At 48.6% G+C, this 14,315-nt stretch overlaps 1 long non-coding RNA gene across 1 annotated transcript; it reads right to left on the reverse strand.

Annotated features, from left to right (window-relative positions):
- Window positions 1–353: 353 nt before the first annotated feature.
- LOC140213502 (uncharacterized) lies at window positions 354–13,876 on the reverse strand. Its single transcript, XR_011890353.1, has 2 exons — window positions 13,626–13,876; window positions 354–570 (listed from the first exon to the last, which is right to left on the reverse strand). It is a non-coding gene; the product is annotated as an uncharacterized lncRNA (long non-coding RNA).
- Between the last annotated feature and the right edge of the window lie 439 nt (window positions 13,877–14,315).

Here is a 14,315-nt window from a genome sequence, read left to right on the forward strand (position 1 = left end):
TGGAATAATATCAAGGACTCCAGCAACACTATCACGGAAGTTTTCTTTACAAGGATGTTTGGCACACACATGAAATTAGAAATACAATACACCCTTCCATTATAGCATTAATTACAAAGGAATTGAGTGTCTCCTGATACTTGCTGAATGAACAAATCAATGGGAATGTTCCTAATCCTCATAATGTTGAAAAAAGTTTGGCTGTACCGACAGCGCCAATGCCTCTGGCCCATTTCTAACAACCCACCATAGTACTACTGAAGTATTGACAAGGTCACAAAAGTGATAACCCATGTTAAAGCCACGCTTAACATAAAGAGTGATGAATCACACAAATGAAGCACTAAAGTGGCTAAAGGTTTCAAAGAATTTTTAATAAATCAAATCAATAACACCATTACATCAGCTAAATGTTTCTAATGCACCTTCTATAGATTTGCTTTGTGACTGTCTTTTGTCGCACATTGGTCACTTAATGATTCAGGGAGCTGGCTTAGACAGTTCCACAGGCTGATGCACCTGCAGGCAATGTAGCTTGTTCCTAATGTTGCTTGAGCTCAGATTTGTCACCTGTAATTAGAAGATAAGAAAAGATATTAACAAACACATGTTACAGTGAAACTTCAACTGAAAACTGTTTGCGCACAAAAAGTTTTAAGATGAATCTGTTCCAACTAGGCCGACTCCCAGTTATGCTTCAGTGAAACTTCGTTATAATGAAACAGGACATAATGATTATTGGATGTAACAAAGTGAAATCCCCCTTTAAAATCTCTGTATATATACGTTTTAAAACCTTGTTTCAACGAAGTGAAATTATCCTGCGGATAGATTTCCCAAACTTGATTTGACTCCGAAACAAGAAATGTCAGACCTTAGCAGACTCAGCCACATTCCGCGGGGTTCGGCACAAATTCGATGCCAAAATTTTTAGCTAATTGCGTTGAATGCGCCGTCAAACACTGTTCCTTCTCATCTGCGTGTAGCTGCACATAAGCAGATGCTGAGTATCGCCAGCGCAATTTCTCTAGCTGCGGCACCGTGCAGGCTAGTGCAGCTAGGCGTGGCCTCAGAGACTATACCGATGCAACCCCAGAAACCAGGCATCCTTGTGTGGCCCTTGCTGCTCGAACGCGACAAACGTTTGCGTTTGGCCGAAATTTCTTTTGATGCTTCCTGTTCAGCGCACGTGGCCATGTAGCGGTTCTACTGGTTTGCAAGGCCGTCTTCTATGCAAGTTCAAATTTGTGCACTTCATTATGCATGCAATGCAGTGAACGGCAGTGATGAATGTAACGAATTTCGGCTCCCGTTCAACGTGGTTATAAAGATATTTGATAGCATATGACTGATAAGAGCTCCCACTCATTTGTACGGAAGCTTTGTTTGCAAACACTTAAGTGCTAGAAATTCGACCTATGGGCATCTTGTGTACGGATACGGAATAATGCCGTTGCTGCAATTCAGCCTTTTGTGTAGAGTGATAGGAAGCACCCAGGATACTGACGTGAAATCCAGATTCTTGGTGATAATGAAAGCCTTATGCAAGGCCAATATCATGGTTAGAGGCTGCCATGTTCTCTGCAAGTGCATTGCAAGCGACATTTTTTGTTTTCGCATCACACACATGCTGCATCAAGCACTTTTCTAAAATGCATCTTTTGTTCAGGTAAATGTTGTCACAGTTCGCGCACGGCATACCTATGCCAGGCCAAAAGACAATTTTACAGCATGTGCTTCACATGTGCCAGTTCGCGCTGCAACGTGCAGGCAGCTACATATATGCATCACATTGACTTCATCAGCTTTCAGTAACCTCCATATCGCGCATATGAGTGCTCTGCCATTAAGTTATATGCATCATAATAACGGGTTGTGCGTAGTTTAGGATGTTCTCTCGGGCCTAGTAGGGCGTGCTAGATCCATTATGCGATGGTGGTGCGTCACGCATTCATACTTCGTACTGGCGATGTGGCCTTGGTGGGAGAGGAGTTCGTTAACAAACGACGTGCACAGCATGCGTTTGGCACGGCAGCTGTATCATGGTGCACTCAGCAAACTGAAACTTTCTGGCTTGTTATCAGCTGCTTTGCTGTATTGCATTTATCTGTGTGTGCTCATAACGCAGCGAACTTGTAGCTCGGCCATTTGGATTACCTGAACAACTTTAGGACAAAAGGAAATTACTTCTGTTACGTTTCGCCTACAACGCGCGGTATAGCCGGCGCGGATGCAACGGACGCCGGAGCTTCGTTCAAAGCGGCGGACATTTTGGCCCGTTCGGAGCTCCCGAAAAGCCTCCCCGCCAAGCGCGTCCAGGCGTGTTTCAGTGCCACGTGTCTTCGTGTGTGCGTGTGTGTGTGTGTGTGCCACGCTTGTCAAAGCGCAGCAGCCGGGGAGAGGAGCTCCCCAAGTGTGAAGCGAGGAGGTCTGATCGGCGCCGGGTTGGCGATGCGTCACTACACTCGTCTCAACATGTCTCTCAGCCTGTCCGGGCCCAGAGTCACGTGGTCTCACCCCGAGACGTTCCTTCTTGCCCTCAACTCCGAGAGTATAAGAGCAGCTGCCCCCGGACGCCGAGAGAGAGGCTCCGATTTCTTCTGTTGAGTAACGTGCACTCCCGTCTCTCCACTTCGGTCGACCTGACCGCCCGCTCTTTTGCGATGTTAGAATAAACCAGTTGTTCTGTTACCAGTCGACTCATGCTTTGCCGGGACCTTCGGATGCTTCCAGTGCCCCAGGCCGCCAGGCCAACGCTACCCTTGGGGCTTACGACCCATTTGCAACAACGGGCGTCAGCACTGAGGTTCCAACAACTCGTGCCAGCGGTGCGATATCAAACAGCTGGTTGCCAGCGGTGAGATCGCGACAACGGAGGCCAGCAGCGAAGATATGCGGTTGACTGTATGCTGAGCAGCACAACGACCATCCGGGAGCAGTGCAACGAGCCCTGTGTGATGACTGGTTGCCTGCAGCGGAACGACTGCGCTGAATTCTTGGCTGCGAGGTTTGGTGAGTGCGGGACTTTCTTCTTCTGAGTTTTGCCAGGCTTTTGTTAGTGTCAGAAACAGAGCTGGTAATTGTGGTTGTCGTTGCTGCCGGGTTAGTTTGCGGCAAGACAATAGTAGGCAGTAGAGAAAGCAGCATTCAGAGCAGCCATGGATTTGAAGTCGTTGCGCAAACCGAAATTGCTGGAGCTTGCAAGAGAGTTGGGTCTGGATGTCTCAGACAAACTCAGAAAACCAGAACTGCTAAGGGCTATTCTTGAGTTAGAAGCTGAGGATGACGAGCTGTCGGAATGCCTTGAGACCATTGAGGAGAGGGAGACGGCAAAAAGACAGGAGCGCGAACTTAAAGAACAGAAAGAGAGACAGGAGCGTGAACGTAAAGAACAGATAGAGCGAGAGCAACAAGAAAAAGAGCGCGACCGTCAACACGCTTTGGAAATGAAGCGTCTCGAGGTAGAGATGGAACGCGCTCGTAATGGAAGTCAGGCACACGGTGCAGGAGAACGAGTATTGTTCAAAATGACTGACCTGATGCGGCCGTTTAAGCTTGGAGAGGACATTGGTTTGTTCCTGGTTAACTTTGAGCGAACGTGCGAGAAGCAGGGGTTCTCTCGGGAAACGTGGCCACAGCGCTTGCTCACTTTGCTACCCGGCGAGGCGGCCGACGTAGTCGCTCGCTTGGAGAGAGAGGAGGCCGAGGATTTCGACAAAGTGAAATCGAGTCTGCTAAAAAAGTACAGGCTGTCAGCGGAGGCGTTCCGTCGGAAGTTTCGGGAAAATGAGAAAGGTAAAAGTGAGTCATATACAGAGTTTGCCTACAGGCTTATGTCAAACATGCAGGAGTGGCTCAAAGAAGAGAAAGCGTTGGGTGATCACGAGAAAGTTCTGCAGTGTTTCGGGCTGGAACAGTTTTATAGTCGGTTACCTGAGAACGTGCGGTACTGGGTCTTGGATAGGCCAGACGTTAGTACGGTGGCTAGAGCCGCTGAGCTAGCCGAGGAGTTTGTGACGCGTCGGGCTCGCGGAGCTAAGGACGGTCAAAAGGGTGAATTTGGCTCCAAGTTTGAGAGGCCGAAGTTCACGCCCATGAGAGCAAAGGGGGACAGACGTAGTGCGGATGCGAGTGAAAGCAGTCCGACCGAACGTAAGGAGACGGCGGCAGCCGAAGCCGAACGCAGAAAGCGGTTCGAGACGAGGCAAGTGCGCGTGTGTTATACGTGTCAGAAGCCGGGTCACTTTTCGGCGCAGTGTCCAGAAACAAAAACAAAAGTCGTGTTTTTGTCATTATGCAGCACTGACGAGAACATGAAGCTTCTCGAGCCTTACATGCGAGACCTCCTCGTAAACGGGAAAGAGTGCCGAGTGCTTCGCGATTCCGCAGCTACGATGGATGTAGTTCACCCCTCTTACGTAGAACCCGATATGTTCACGGGCGAGTGCGCATGGATCAAGCAAGCCGTGGAAGCTCATAGCGTGTGTCTGCCCGTAGCAAAAGTGCTTATTGAAGGACCTTTCGGAGCGCTTGAGACGGAGGCCGCAGTGTCATCTATGCTGCCCCCCCAGTACCCGTACCTATTTTCGAACAGGTCCGATCACCTCCTGCGCGAGAAGGGGCTTTTGTTTGGTGAGGCTAGCGTTCAGGCCTTAACCAGATCGAAGGTTCGGGAGCTCGCTGCAAAGGCGGTAGTTGCGGGGCCGACGTTGTCGTACGATGAGAAAGGGTCAGAGGCGCAGCAAGCTGATATTCAGAGCACGCCCGAACTGAATAAAATTGAGCCTGTAGCGTTGAAGGCACCAGATACTGGAGAGGAAATGCCCGACACGGGAAAGCTAGAAGAGCTATCTGCAGATTTGCTCATCGCGCCTACGTCAGATGGACTTAATAGGTTGCTAAAAGTCAGCCGGTCGGCTTTGATAGCCGAGCAAAAGAAGGATGGCAGCCTAGAAAACATCCGCTGCATTGTCAAGGAAGGTATCGCCAAGAAAAATGCTCGCTTTGTGGAAAGAGGTGGGGTCCTGTACCGGAAGTATCTAGACCGCAGGGGAGTGGAGTTCGATCAGCTGATCGTGCCTCAATGCTATCGTCAGGATCTGTTGCGCTTGTCGCATGGGGGTTCGTGGTCCGGACACCTAGGAGTTAAGAAAACTAAGGACCGTCTCTTGCAAGAGTACTATTGGCCAGGGTGTTTTCGGGACGCAGACCACTTTGTGAAGACATGCGACACCTGTCAGCGGGTGGGCAAACCAGGGGACAAATCGAGGGCGCCGTTGAAATTGGTACCTATCATTACGGAGCCTTTTAGACGGCTCGTTATTGATACAGTGGGACCTCTGCCGGTAACAGCCACGGGGTACAGACACATCTTGACTGTGATCTGCCCAGCGACAAAGTTCCCTGAAGCAGTGCCGCTTAAAGAACTCAGCTCAGTTGAGATAGTCAATGCACTACTGTCTATATTTGCGCGAGTTGGTTTTCCTGCGGAAATCCAGTCAGATCAGGGCACGGTGTTTACGAGCGCTTTGACGACAGCCTTTCTCAAAAGGTGCGGGGTAAAGCTGTTACACAGCTCAGTGTACCACCCACAGTTGAATTCCGTTGAGAAGCTCCACTCCGTCATGAAGCGCGTGTTGAGTGCATTGTGGTTTGCACAACAAACTGACTGGGAGCTGTGTCTGCCTGGGGTGATGTTTGCATTACGGACCGCGCCGCATGCGGCTACGGGGTTTTCGCCAGCTGAGCTAGTGTACGGTCGCTCGCTACGATCTCCGCTTCGCATGCTTCGAGACGGATCACTGCCCCCTCCAATGGCTGCAGACTATCTCTTCCACAAATGGCCGCCTCCTGCGCTGGAGCCTCGCTTTGCAACAATACTCCTTTGAGGTGCGTTACAAAAAGGGGAGTCTCAACGGTAACGCCGATGGCTTAAGTCGAAGCCCCTAACGTGGGAATCAGCCTCAAAATTGTTTGTTACTGATGTTTTTCTTCCTGAGGCAGGATTTTTTTAACCTATTGCTTTTGTGTAGTGTTTCAAAGTGATGATGTGCTTTCTAGTGCAATTTTCCGATTTGTGGACGCGTTCTGAGTGCTGCTAAACTACTGTAAGGAACTAGGCAGTAGTATAAAAGGGGAAAGAGCCTGGCAGGGCTTAGTGAGGGTTGTGCCGTGCTTGCTGACTGAGCGGTTGACTTTCGGCGTGGTTCTAACGCTTGCCGGAAACGAGAACAAAAATGTCAACTCTCCCGAAGTCACTTTGCAGTGTCCTGTGTGAACCTGAACGAGAGAACGAGGCCTTCTATGTGCGCTGCGCTCAAGAAACGCCGAAGGACGACCGACTTCGGTTATGAGCATCATCAAGCGACATCCCTCCGGACAGCGGATGCAGTCCCCTGACCATCGGGATCTCCTTCCCCCGGCGGGGCGGTCTGTTACGTTTCGCCTACAACGCGCGGTATAGCCGGCGCGGATGCAACGGACGCCGGAGCTTCGTTCAAAGCGGCGGACATTTTGGCCCGTTCGGAGCTCCCGAAAAGCCTCCCCGCCAAGCGCGTCCAGGCGTGTTTCAGTGCCACGTGTCTTCGTGTGTGTGTGTGTGCCACGCTTGTCAAAGCGCAGCAGCCGGGGAGAGGAGCTCCCCAAGTGTGAAGCGAGGAGGTCTGATCGGCGCCGGGTTGGCGATGCGTCACTACACTCGTCTCAACATGTCTCTCAGCCTGTCCGGGCCCAGAGTCACGTGGTCTCACCCCGAGACGTTCCTTCTTGCCCTCAACTCCGAGAGTATAAGAGCAGCTGCCCCCGGACGCCGAGAGAGAGGCTCCGATTTCTTCTGTTGAGTAACGTGCACTCCCGTCTCTCCACTTCGGTCGACCTGACCGCCCGCTCTTTTGCGATGTTAGAATAAACAAGTTGTTCTGTTACCAGTCGACTCATGCTTTGCCGGGACCTTCGGATGCTTCCAGTGCCCCAGGCCGCCAGGCCAACGCTACCCTTGGGGCTTACGACCCATTTGCAACAACGGGCGTCAGCACTGAGGTTCCAACACTTCATTGGCCATTAGCATTCCACGTGACTATGCCATGAGTTTTTTTTTTTTTTGTGCCTTTATGTGACTCGCTTTACCATTGCAGTCGCGCAGTACTTTTCTTTTTTATCCATGTGCGCTGGTTGACTCAGTGTGGCCGCGAATGGTAGTAATTAGTTTGTGAGTGGTTATGTACATTGATTATCTTCCTCGAGAATAATAGCAATGGTGCGCGCCAGTGTGGTATGATGGTGTGAAGAACTTTATTTAGGTCCTGATGCGGGCCGCTACCACGTCGGGGCAGAGGCCGAGCCTCTCTGCCGTCACACAGGCCCTCTGGACAGCGCCGAGTTAGTCTGCCAGCTCTTCAATGTACTCTGGAACCATTCTTGATGCACACAAATAGCCTCCAGCAAATAACCATTCACAATTATTGTTGACTGCAACAAAATCAGCTACAAAACTCTTGGCCATTCCCACCAGTGCACATAGAAAGCAGCTCAATAATGTAATGGTTTGAAGCAGTGATATGACTGGCCCATTGCGCATGTGCATGTATAGCCTCAATTTAATTGAGTGTGCGGTTACTGGCAACCTAAGTCTACCGCTAAGTATGTTGAGTTTTCCATTGTGGCGAGGATTCCAGAAGGTAAATACGTCATTGCAGCCTCGATAATGAAGTTGGACTTGAGAGAACACATGGATGAAACGTTCTATTGTGTGTAATTTTGTTGTTTGTGTCTATAAATAAATACATTGATAAGTGTGTCCTGTATGTGCGGCATATGCATTTTTGTGTCTTCATTATATTTTTTTGTACTTCATTATCAAGGCCGCAATGACGTATTTACCTTCTCCTGGAATCCTTGCCTCAATGGTAAGCTCAACCTACTTAGCTGTAGATTTAGCTTGCCCGTACAGCACAGCCAATTAATCCTTTCAGGGTCAATGACATAAATATAAGGCGCCTCGAACAAGTTCAAAATGGTTGGTGCCGTATATTTATCGCGCCGTCAGTACGTTTAAAAAGCGCGCCAATTAACTTTTTCTTTTCTGCCGTGTGCTGCCACTATGTGGGAATACGGGGAAGTTTTTTCGAGTGCCTCGTGCTCTCGGTTTTCGTTGCATGCTTTGTTGTAGAGCTAGTTTGCTCCGGCGCATCTATGTACTACCGCCCGTGCATTGGCGCGCACGGGCGGCGGTTTGGCTTTTGTGCTGCGTGCAGTTTCGGCTTCTTGCGCTTGCAAAACTGATACTTATCTTGCTACTAATCGCTTATAGGGCGACCGCTTGTTTCTCGCTCGTTTAATGCTCACAGGGCTGTGCCTAGGAAGGATGCCGCCGTGCATGCATTTCCATTTGTTTTCTTTTTGGAGACTCGCGAAAACTAATTGCCACTGGTTGGTGATAAGATGAATATTAGCGGAAGTTTGTCACACATTTTGCTTTTTTGACCGGCACACAACCACATAGTTTTCTTGAGTGCTCGCACCTATGCAGTTTGATTATGCTATGGACATACATATTAGTGCAAGAGTAAGAACATTTGAAACCTGAGAAATATTCTCGTGTGCGCATTTTCAAAGCCTTGAACTAGGTAATGTGTATAACAATGCATCGAATTTTTAATTCTGATAAGTTTATTTCCTTTTTTATTGTTGTTATTCATGAATGAATAGTACATATATACCAATGCAAAATATTTTTTTCTCACCGTACGGTCACCCCAGAAAAATTACGGTCAATTTTTTTCGAAATAGGTCCCTAAGAATAATTGGAATCAGCAATAAGAACAATCGACCCTGAACGGTCGCATGTGGTAAAAAAAAATCGACCCTGAAAGGGTTAAAGTGAGACTAAATGTGGACACACGCGACGGGTCAGTCATATCACTGATTCAAACCACTACGTTATTAAGCTCCTTTCTATGTGCACTGGTGGTAATGGTAAAGAGCTTTGGAGCTGATGTTGTACCAGTCAACAATAATTTTGAATGGTTATTGGCTGGACACTATTCCTGAACATTAGCATTGGTGCGCGCCGGTACTCTGCAGCCATTTTTATTGTTCTCGATGAAGTTAACCGACGCACACGACCCCTCACGAGCAAACTATAACAATCCGCGGCCACACTAAGTCAACCAGCGCACTCAAAAAAATACTGCGCGTCCGGAGCGGTAAATCAACCCTCATAAAGGCACGAAGAAACTCGCGGCAATACAGTCACACGGAATGCTAATAGCCAATAGAGCGATTTCACTTCCGTAGTAAAGTCCTGCAGCTAGTAAAATGGCCGAGCTACAAGTCCGCTGCGTTACAAGCACACACAGATAAATGCAACACAGCAAAGCAGCTGATAACAAGCCAGGGAGTAAGTTTCAGCTTGCTGAGTGCACCATGACACAGGTGCTGTGCCGAACACATGGAGGGCACGTCGTCGGTCCAGGATGACCTCTCCCACCAAGGCCACGTTGGCAGTACTAGGTACGAATGCGTGACACACCACCAACGCATAATGGACCGAGCATGCACTACTAGGCGCGACAGACTTTTATCCTAAACTACGCACAACCAGTTATTATGGCACATGGAGCTTAATGGCGCAGCAGCCATACGGGTGACATGGAGGTTCCTTCCTCCATGATGCATGAGCACGTATGGCACGTGGTACTCAATTAGATAAGCTAAGTGACTCTTCAGCTCATTCTGCCTTATGAATGGCCGATTTCACGACACTCTTCGCATTAGGTTGTAGCGACCGCCACCTGGTGGCCACCACAACGCATCTTCGCCGTGGCATCAGAGATTGCGTGGCGCTGCTCATCCTGGAGAAGCTTTAATGGAATGTAGCAGATTTGAGCAATTGTAGCACTGATCCCACCGCTGTGTGTGTGTTGTCATTCTACATGGCATTTTTTTAACTGACCCAAATTTTTGTTTTAGGTTCAACTTTGTTGTTCAGAGCGGACGATGTCTTAGTGACAGGCTACGGCAGAATCGCCACAATGTGACAAAATGAGAGGGGGATTTTTGGATGCCGACTGTAGAAATTGTATGTGTAGTCAGGCGGACGCCACAAATACGGTCACATGTAAACTGCTATGTAGTTCATGCTCAATTGTCAGCAAAAATCGCAATCAGTTAACCTAAGAAATCATCGAAGTGGAATGGATTGACAGGTGTGGTGACATCTGTGTGTCAAAATTGTTTATCGCCCTTTCCAGCAAGGAGCTATCCTTTTTGCGTAGAGATAGGAATTTTGTGCGGACGGTGCACATGTGATGTGTCACAGATTCTGTAATATATGCGGTCACTTTCTTCAACATAAAACACTGTTGTAAGTCTGTGCTTGTGTGTCTCAGCCTCTTCTTTGCCCATGTCTTGTGCGCAAAAAGCTGCATTCATGTATACAACAATGCATATATAGCACTATGCTAAAGAGTTATATAACAACATTAAAATTGCAATTTCTGTCCACATCCCGCTAAGAGCTTGGGAGGAAATCGCTATAGGAGAGTAACACTTCACCGGCCATCCCATGAAGCGCTGATAAAATAAAAGCAAACATGAAACGAAGCAACAATTAACAACAGCGTGGAAAAGCGCAGCTGGCCTGGCAGGTTTTCTTTAACCAGCGAAACCGACACGAGCACAAGGAAGGGCCGTACAAAGGGGGCAAGCTGTACGTGCGTATGTGTGCACCTCTTCAAATTTCACAGATAAAAGAAATGCCCGTCCTTATGACAGGCATATATCGCAATTTCTATCTGGCAACGACTAAACCGTACAGCATCTGTTTCATTCTGCCATCATAGTACAAATTTTCTTAATGTTATAAGATATGAATATAAGAAAATCCGTCGGTTAATGATTTCTTTGAAGCACAACACGATTCCGTATCAGGATTGATGTGAATCAGTGACTCTGCTAATGATAGAATGATAGATAGGTAAATACACGATGTTTCTGGCATTATTCATCACAATTGCAAAGTTTAAATTAGACTGGCATGCGAATTAGACTGGCATGCGAATTAGACTGGCATGCTCGGCACAGTATAGCAAAGTCGCTAACCGCCAATGTCATCACTTATGTGTACTAATTGAGCGTCTTGAGAACTGCTTGCATGCTGGATGTTTTTGTCAGCAGAGGTTGCACGGACCAAAAACTGCAAGCAGAGCCCCCCCCCCCCCCCCAAAAAAAATAACAGAATAGATGTCGCAACGCGTAAGCATTGTGCCACTTATCTCCACGCAGCCCGGTGTCATTATGAATGTTATGAATTCTGATCCTACCAGTATAAACGACAGTGATACAGCAACACGAATTGCTGCGAACGGCGGCGCAAGGTGAATCATGACTCAAGAAAACTACTGCAGGTGGCAGCGGCAGACGGGGCATGCGCACTGATTATGTTCGGATCATTATAAGCCGTTATCACTCTTTAGTGCCTTATCCATCTGCATAGAACTATAGACCTTTTCATCGGGCGAGGAGGATAGGGCGCGCGGAGAGCCTTTCCTCCTCTCTGGCTTGGGTGATCCGGCGTGGCGCTGCTTAAAGTATTGCTGTCGCTTGCTGCGGAACGATTTCGAGATGTTTTAGATGGTACTTTGTGAAATTTACGCCATGTCCGTTCATATAAGGTCGTCAGTTAAGCCTTTCGGTGCATCGGTAACTGCAGTAGGCGGAAATATCTCTTGGGGGCGCAAAAATGTGACGTGCTTTATCAGCCGCGGTGTACGCACATTATCAGTCACGGTGTGTGTATGTGTTGTGAACTATTTTGCTTATCATTATAAAATATCAAGACGCCAAATAAACCGACACACACAAGAGCAGAGAACGGGACAGGGCGCCCTGTCCCGTTGTCTTCTCTTGTGTGTGTCGGTTTATTTGGCGTCTTCATATTTTATAATGAACAGCTACCAACTAGCCCAACAAGAAGTGCTTTTAAGATATATTTTGCTTATATCGGTTTTAATTATACAAAGAAAACCGGTGTCTCTGTATTAGCAGCATGAAGTGGTAAATCTGTTCACTATCTGATCGCTTGGCGTAGGGAGTATAAAGCATAAGAGCGCATGCTCGTGCACGGCCCACCTAAGGCAACCACGAAAAATCTAAGCGGCAGGCGCTATCAAATATTTGTGATGCACCGGCATCGTTCTCGCGCATTTCAAGTCTAGTAGGCTTCAAATTACCATATGTCTACGCTAGCCTTCCTGCATGAGGCCGATGGCGCTGCTCAGCACAGCGATCACTGCGTTTGGTGAACCAGCACGACACATATGTAAGCTGTGCGCTTCGGCATTGCCTTTTTGGCCTGTATACAGCCATAATATATGAGGGATCGCATAAAAAGAATGTGATGCCTATTTTTGAGGACAAGATTTCCGTAATACGTGTGAGTGCGTTGTAGAGAACGGAACGAACACAACCGAAAAAAAAAATTCGGTTATCATCCCCTTTCTTGAAAAAGCAAGAGAAAACGGGCTAACGCCGCAATACGATCTCGCATAGTCACGCCGCACGACGTTTATAAAAAATGGCTGTGGCTTAGCTTAGGTTAAGCCCAGGATGCGAAGCATACTAGCCTTTATTTTAGTTGTTAAACCACTGTTTAGCCTGGTGAACTGCTGTTGCTTGGCTATATTTGGTTCGGCTAGACGAAGAAACAACTCGTGCGTTACTCTGCTTCGCCTTCAAGAGTGGAACGCGAAAGCGTTCCCGTCGACCCGCCAAGGGGTGTAAGACAATGGGCTACGGCGCAGCGACTACGCGCCCCGAATTGGACGCGGCGAGCGTCGAGCAACGCAGCGTTCGGCGCGGCAACGAAATGTGCGCCTGAGCAAGCGACGCACGCCTGAGCCTTAGAAACAGCTCGTTTCTAAGGCAACACCGCATTCACTAGAGGCGCTTTTGTACCGCTTTGAAGCATCGTACTCGTGGCTCAGTGGTAGCGTCTCCGTCTCACACTCCGGAGACCCTGGTTCGATTCCCACCCAGCCCATCTTGCAAGAGTTGAGCCAAAGCCACCTAGAAACAAGCCCGCGACGGCGCGACTTGGAGCCCCGTTTCTCCTCTGTCGTGACGTCACGGTGTCACGTGGTATGGCATGGGGTCAAAGGTCATTGAAGGCGACACCGCCGCGCCTGAGGAGCTGGGTTGAGCTCTAGTAATATGCTTCGTATAATATATAACCGCTGATGCCCTATGCTTGGACCATGCGGTATATAGTACAAAGATATCTGTATTCGAGCACCTACCACTGCTTAGGACGCTCGCGCAGTTCGCAAACAGTCCCTTTGCTAGACAAGCTTAATTCAGACTGTAAGGTATGCTGCTATTACATGCCAAAACTATTTTATTCAGGGGCGGAAACCTCATCCATCGAACAAAGTAGCCACGCGATGTAACCTGCAGCGAACAGTTTAAACGCTTGTCAAAGTATAACATCACAGCTCCTATCGTAGCAGAACGGTACCCACGCTGTTACGATCGTCGCGTATGTTTCGTGGCTCCTAAACCGCAGCTTAGAAATAGAGGATAATACTGCAATAAGGTCACATTACTTATTGGAACATTCAGAAACTCACAGTTGATTGTAGGCTCAGGAACATTCAGAAATACACAGGCTGATTGTAGGCTCAAATATGCGCGCACACATCGCGCTGCGTGTTCCGTCCACCTCAACGCCAGCAGAAATTCCGGCCATGACGCCTTAAACCACTTCAGCACGTCTCACTGAACCGTTTACCACGTAGACGACGCACGTCATACTAAAGAGACCGCACGGCCGCGAAAACAAACGCCAGAACGTACCGCCGGTAGGGTGGCTAGAAGGGGAGGTGTGAATACCGGCGGCGCAAACGTTACCCCACAGCGCACCGATGCCGCGGGGCGGCGCTGTTGACCAAGGCGGGGTAAGCACGCAGCCGAAATGAGCGCCTCGCCAGCCTCGTGTCGGCTGCATCTCTACCACCGAAGTGAAAGTGAGCCCGTGCGCTTTCTGCGAGCGTCAAAGAATGAATCTTTATCATGAAAACAGTGTTATGTCAGCCCAAATCATTACTCCTGTGAGATTTTACGGGCCCTGTTCGCACTGTATCGAGATTCAAATGCGTTTTGTCTGTGCGCATAATTCGTGAGCTGGCTTTGGGTGTTAGGAGCTAGTGGGGGCTTCGAAATAATTTCGACCACTTCGGCTTCTTGGCACACGGGCGCCTTGCATATCGCCTCCCTGAAAATGCGACCGCCGTCCTCGAGGTCAGCAATCACCCTATGCG

The sequence above is a fragment of the Dermacentor andersoni genome, chromosome 10 (genome assembly GCF_023375885.2).
Source record: "Dermacentor andersoni chromosome 10, qqDerAnde1_hic_scaffold, whole genome shotgun sequence".
Taxonomy (NCBI): domain Eukaryota; kingdom Metazoa; phylum Arthropoda; class Arachnida; order Ixodida; family Ixodidae; genus Dermacentor; species Dermacentor andersoni.